Here is a 6,084-nt window from a genome sequence, read left to right as displayed (position 1 = left end):
TTCATTTCTCCTGTAGTGTGGTCAGTCCACGGGTCATCATTACTTCTGGGATATTATCTCCTCCCCTACAGGAAGTGCAAGAGGATTCACCCAGCAGAGCTGCTATATAGCTCCTCCCCCCTACGTCACCTCCAGTCATTCGACCAAAGGACCAACGAGAAAGGAGAAGCCCAAGGGTGTAGTGGTGACTGGAGTATAATCCAAAAAAATTTTTTAGCCTGCCATAAAAAACAGGGCGGGCCGTGGACTGACCACACTACAGGAGAAATGAATTTATCAGGTAAGCATAAATTTTGTTTTCTCCTGTTAAGTGTGGTCAGTCCACGGGTCATCATTACTTCTGGGATACCAATACCAAAGCAAAAGTACACGGATGACGGGAGGGACAGGCAGGCTCTTTATACGGAGGGAACCACTGCCTGAAGAACCTTTCTCCCAAAAACAGCCTCCGAAGAAGCAAAAGTGTCAAATTTGGAAAAAGTATGAAGAGAAGACCAAGTTGCAGCCTTGCAAATCTGTTCAACAGAAGCCTCATTCTTAAAGGCCCAAGTGGAAGCCACAGCTCTAGTAGAATGAGCTGTAATTCTTTCAGGAGGCTGCTGTCCAGCAGTCTCATAGGCTAATCGTATTATGCTACGAAGCCAAAAAGAGAGAGAGGTAGCCGAAGCTTTTTGACCTCTCCTCTGACCAGAATAAACGACAAACAGGGAAGACGTTTGACGAAAATCCTTAGTTGCCTGTAGATAAAATTTCAGGGCACGGACTACATCTAGATTGTGTAGCAGACGTTCCTTCTTCGAGGAAGGATTAGGACACAAAGATGGAACAACAATCTCTTGATTGATATTCCTGTTAGTGACCACCTTAGGTAGGAACCCAGGTTTAGTACGCAGAACTACCTTGTCTGAATGAAAAATCAGATAAGGAGAATCACAATGTAAGGCAGATAACTCAGAGACTCTTCGAGCCGAGGAAATAGCCATTAAAAACAGAACTTTCCAAGATAACAACTTGATATCAATGGAATGAAGGGGTTCAAACGGAACACCCTGTAAAACATTAAGAACTAAGTTCAAACTCCATGGCGGAGCAACAGTTTTAAACACAGGCTTGATCCTAGCTAAAGCCTGACAAAAAGCTTGAACGTCCGGAACTTCTGACAGACGTTTGTGTAAAAGAATGGACAGAGCTGAAATCTGTCCCTTTAAAGAACTAGCGGATAACCCCTTTTCTAAACCTTCTTGTAGAAAAGACAATATCCTTGGAATCCTAACCTTACTCCATGAGTAACTCTTGGATTCGCACCAATATAAGTATTTACGCCATATTTTATGGTAAATCCTTCTGGTAACAGGCTTCCTAGCCTGTATTAAGGTATCAATAACTGGCTCAGAAAAAACACGTTTTGATAAAATCAAGCGTTCAATTTCCAAGCAGTCAGCTTCAGAGAAGTTAGATTTTGATGTTTGAATGGACCCTGGATCAGAAGGTCCTGTTTCAGAGGTAGAGACCAAGGCGGACAGGATGACATGTCCACTAGATCTGCATACCAAGTCCTGCGTGGCCATGCAGGTGCTATTAGAATCACTGATGCTCTCTCCTGTTTGATTCTGGCAATCAATCGAGGAAGCATCGGGAAGGGTGGAAACACATAAGCCATCCCGAAGGTCCAAGGTGCTGTCAAAGCATCTATCAGAACCGCTCCCGGATCCCTGGATCTGGACCCGTAGCGAGGAAGCTTGGCGTTCTGACGAGACGCCATGAGATCTATCTCTGGTTTGCCCCAACGTCGAAGTATCTGGGCAAAGACCTCCGGATGAAGTTCCCACTCCCCCGGATGAAAAGTCTGACGACTTAAGAAATCCGCCTCCCAGTTCTCCACTCCCGGGATGTGGATTGCAGACAGGTGGCAAGAGTGAGACTCTGCCCAGCGAATTATCTTTGATACTTCCATCATTGCTAGGGAGCTTCTTGTCCCTCCCTGATGGTTGATGTAAGCTACAGTCGTGATGTTGTCCGACTGAAACCTGATGAACCCCCGAGTTGTTAACTGGGGCCAAGCCAGAAGGGCATTGAGAACTGCTCTCAATTCCAGAATGTTTATTGGAAGGAGACTCTCCTCCTGATTCCATAGTCCCTGAGCCTTCAGAGAATTCCAGACAGCGCCCCAACCTAGTAGGCTGGCGTCTGTTGTTACAATTGTCCAGTCTGGCCTGCTGAATGGCATCCCCCTGGACAGGTGTGGCCGATAAAGCCACCATAGAAGAGAATTTCTGGTCTCTTGATTCAGATTCAGAGTGGGGGACAAATCTGAGTAATCCCCATTCCACTGACTTAGCATGCACAATTGCAGCGGTCTGAGATGTAGGCGTGCAAAAGGTACTATGTCCATTGCCGCTACCATTAAGCCGATCACCTCCATGCATTGAGCTACTGACGGGTGTTGAATGGAATGAAGGACACGGCATGCATTTTGAAGCTTTGTTAACCTGTCTTCTGTCAGGTAAATCTTCATTTCTACAGAATCTATCAGAGTCCCCAAGAAGGGAACTCTTGTGAGTGGAAAGAGAGAACTCTTCTTTTCGTTCACCTTCCATCCATGCGACCTTAGAAATGCCAGTACTAACTCTGTATGAGACTTGGCAGTTTGAAAACTTGAAGCTTGTATCAGAATGTCGTCTAGGTACGGAGCTACCGAAATTCCTCGCGGTCTTAGTACCGCCAGAAGAGTACCCAGAACCTTTGTGAATATTCTTGGAGCCGTAGCCAATCCGAATGGAAGAGCTACAAACTGGTAATGCCTGTCTAGAAAGGCAAACCTTAAATACCGGTAATGATTTCTGTGAATCGGTATGTGAAGGTAAGCATCCTTTAAATCCACTGTGGTCATGTACTGACCCTCTTGGATCATGGGCAAAATTGTTCGAATAGTTTCCATCTTGAACGATGGAACTCTTAGGAATTTGTTTAGGATCTTTAAATCCAAAATTGGCCTGAAAGTTCCCTCTTTTTTGGGAACTACAAACAGATTTGAGTAAAACCCTTGTCCTTGTTCCGACCGCGGAACTGGATGGATCACTCCCATTAATAAAAGATCTTGTACGCAGCGTAGGAACGCTTCTTTCTTTATTTGGTTTGTTGACAACCTTGACAGATGAAATCTCCCTCTTGGGGGAGAGGATTTGAAGTCCAGAAGGTATCCCTGAGATATGATCTCTAACGCCCAGGGATCCTGAACATCTCTTGCCCAAGCCTGGGCGAAGAGAGAAAGTCTGCCCCCTACTAGATCCGGTCCCGGATCGGGGGCCCTCGATTCATGCTGTCTTAGGGGCAGCAGCAGGTTTCCTTGCCTGCTTGCCCTTGTTCCAGGACTGGTTAGGTTTCCAGCCTTGTCTGTAGCGAGCAACAGCTCCTTCCTGTTTTGGTGCAGAGGAAGTTGATGCTGTTCCTGCTTTGAAATTACGAAAGGAACGAAAATTAGACTGTCTAGCCCTAGGTTTGGCTTTGTCCTGAGGCAGGGCATGGCCTTTACCTCCTGTAATGTCAGCGATAATCTCTTTCAACCCGGGCCCGAATAAGGTTTGCCCTTTGAAAGGTATATTAAGCAATTTAGATTTAGAAGTAACATCAGCTGACCAGGATTTTAGCCACAGTGCTCTGCGTGCCTGAATGGCAAATCCGGAATTCTTAGCCGTAAGTTTAGTTAAATGTACTACGGCATCTGAAATAAATGAGTTAGCTAACTTAAGGGCTTTAAGTTTGTGTGTAATCTCATCTAGTGTAGATGATTCAAGTGTCTCTTCCAGAGACTCAAACCAAAATGCTGCTGCAGCCGTGACAGGCGCAATACATGCAAGAGGTTGCAATATAAAACCTTGTTGAACAAACATTTTCTTAAGGTAACCCTCTAATTTTTTATCCATTGGATCTGAAAAAGCACAGCTATCCTCCACCGGGATAGTGGTACGCTTAGCTAAAGTAGAAACTGCTCCCTCCACCTTAGGGACCGTTTGCCATAAGTCCCGTGTGGTGGCGTCTATTGGAAACATTTTTCTAAATATCGGAGGAGGTGAGAACGGCACACCAGGCCTATCCCACTCCTTAGTAACAATTTCAGTAAGTCTCTTAGGTATAGGAAAAACATCAGTACTCGCCGGTACCGCAAAATATTTATCCAACCTACACATTTTCTCTGGTATTGCAACTGTGTTACAATCATTCAGAGCCGCTAACACCTCCCCTAGTAATACACGGAGGTTTTCCAGCTTAAATTTAAAATTTGAAATATCTGAATCCAGTCTGTTTGGATCAGAACCGTCACCCACAGAATGAAGTTCTCCGTCCTCATGTTCTGCCACCTGTGACGCAGTGTCTGACATGGCCCTAATATTATCAGCGCACTCTGTTCTCACCCCAGAGTGATCACGCTTGCCTCTAAGTTCTGGTAATTTAGCCAAAACTTCAGTCATAACAGTAGCCATATCCTGTAATGTGATTTGAAATGGCCGCCCAGATGTACTCGGCGCTACAATTTCACGCACCTCCCGAGTGGGAGATGCAGGTACTGACACGTGAGGCGAGTTAGTCGGCATAACTCTCCCCTCGTTGTTAGGTGAAATATGTTCAGCTTGTACAGATTGACTTTTATTTAAAGTAACATCAATACAATTAGTACATAAATTTCTATTGGGCTCCACTTTGGCATTAGCGCATATAGCACATGTATCTTCCTCTGAATCAGACATGTTTAACACACTAGCAATAAACTAGCAACTTGGAAATGCTTTTCAAGTAATTTACAATAACATGAAAACGAACTGTGCCTATAAGAAGCACAGAAAAAATTATGACAGTTGAAAATAAATAAGTTATAGTATCAAATCTTTGTAAGAAATATACAATTTTAGCAAAGGATTGTTCCCATTAGCAAAGGATAACTAACCCTGACAGCAGAAAAAATACACAAATAAACGTTTTTTATCACAGTCAACTACAATCTTCACAGCTCTGCTGTGAATGATTACCTCCCTCAAAACAAGCTTTGGAGATCCCTGAGTTCTGTAGAGATGAACCGGATCATGCAGGAACAAAATGAACTTCTGACTGAGTTTTTTGATGCGTAGTAAAAGCGCCAAAAATGGCCCCTCCCCCTCACACATAACAGTGAGAGAGACCAGTAAACTGCTTTAATTTAAACAAAACTATTGCCAAGTGGAAAAAATAGTGCCCAAAACATTTTTTCACCCAGTACCTCAGAGAAATAAACGATTTTACATGCCAGCAAAAAAACGTTTAACCTCAATAAATTAATTGTTATTTAAAACCTATTGCAAGTCCCTGCAAATTAGGTTAAGTCTATGCATACAGTATAATCCAGTGAAGTACCATTCCCCAGAATACTGAAGTTTTAAATATACATACATGACAGCCTGATACCAGCTACATCTACTGCATTTAAGGCTGAGTTTACATTATAACGGTATGGCAGGATTTTCTCATCAATTCCATGTCAGAAAATAATAAACTGCTACATACCTCTTTGCAGATTAATCTGCCCGCTGTCCCCTGATCTGAAGTTTACCTCTCCTCAGATGGCCGAGAAACAGCAATATGATCTTAACTACTCCGGCTAAAATCATAGAAAAAACTCAGGTAGATTCTTCTTCAAATTCTACCAGAGAGTGAATAACACACTCCGGTGCTATTATAAAATAACAAACTTTTGATTGAAGGTAATAAACTAATTAAAATCACCACAGTCCTCTCACACATCCTATCTATTCGTTGGGTGCAAGAGAATGACTGGAGGTGACGTAGGGGGGAGGAGCTATATAGCAGCTCTGCTGGGTGAATCCTCTTGCACTTCCTGTAGGGGAGGAGATAATATCCCAGAAGTAATGATGACCCGTGGACTGACCACACTTAACAGGAGAAAGGGTTGTTAAAGGTGATTATTTTGATGTTGAAAGTAAAAGAAAAAGAAAACCAATATGGTTTTCAAGAGAAGTAGCACATGCAGTTAAGACAAAAAAGACAGTCCATAAAAAATTCAAACTCACTGGCTCAGAAGAGGATAAAGAAAAA

This window comes from Bombina bombina, chromosome 4 (genome assembly GCF_027579735.1).
Source record: "Bombina bombina isolate aBomBom1 chromosome 4, aBomBom1.pri, whole genome shotgun sequence".
NCBI classification, from domain to species: Eukaryota; Metazoa; Chordata; class Amphibia; order Anura; family Bombinatoridae; genus Bombina; species Bombina bombina.
Note: the sequence above shows the minus strand (reverse complement) of the source record.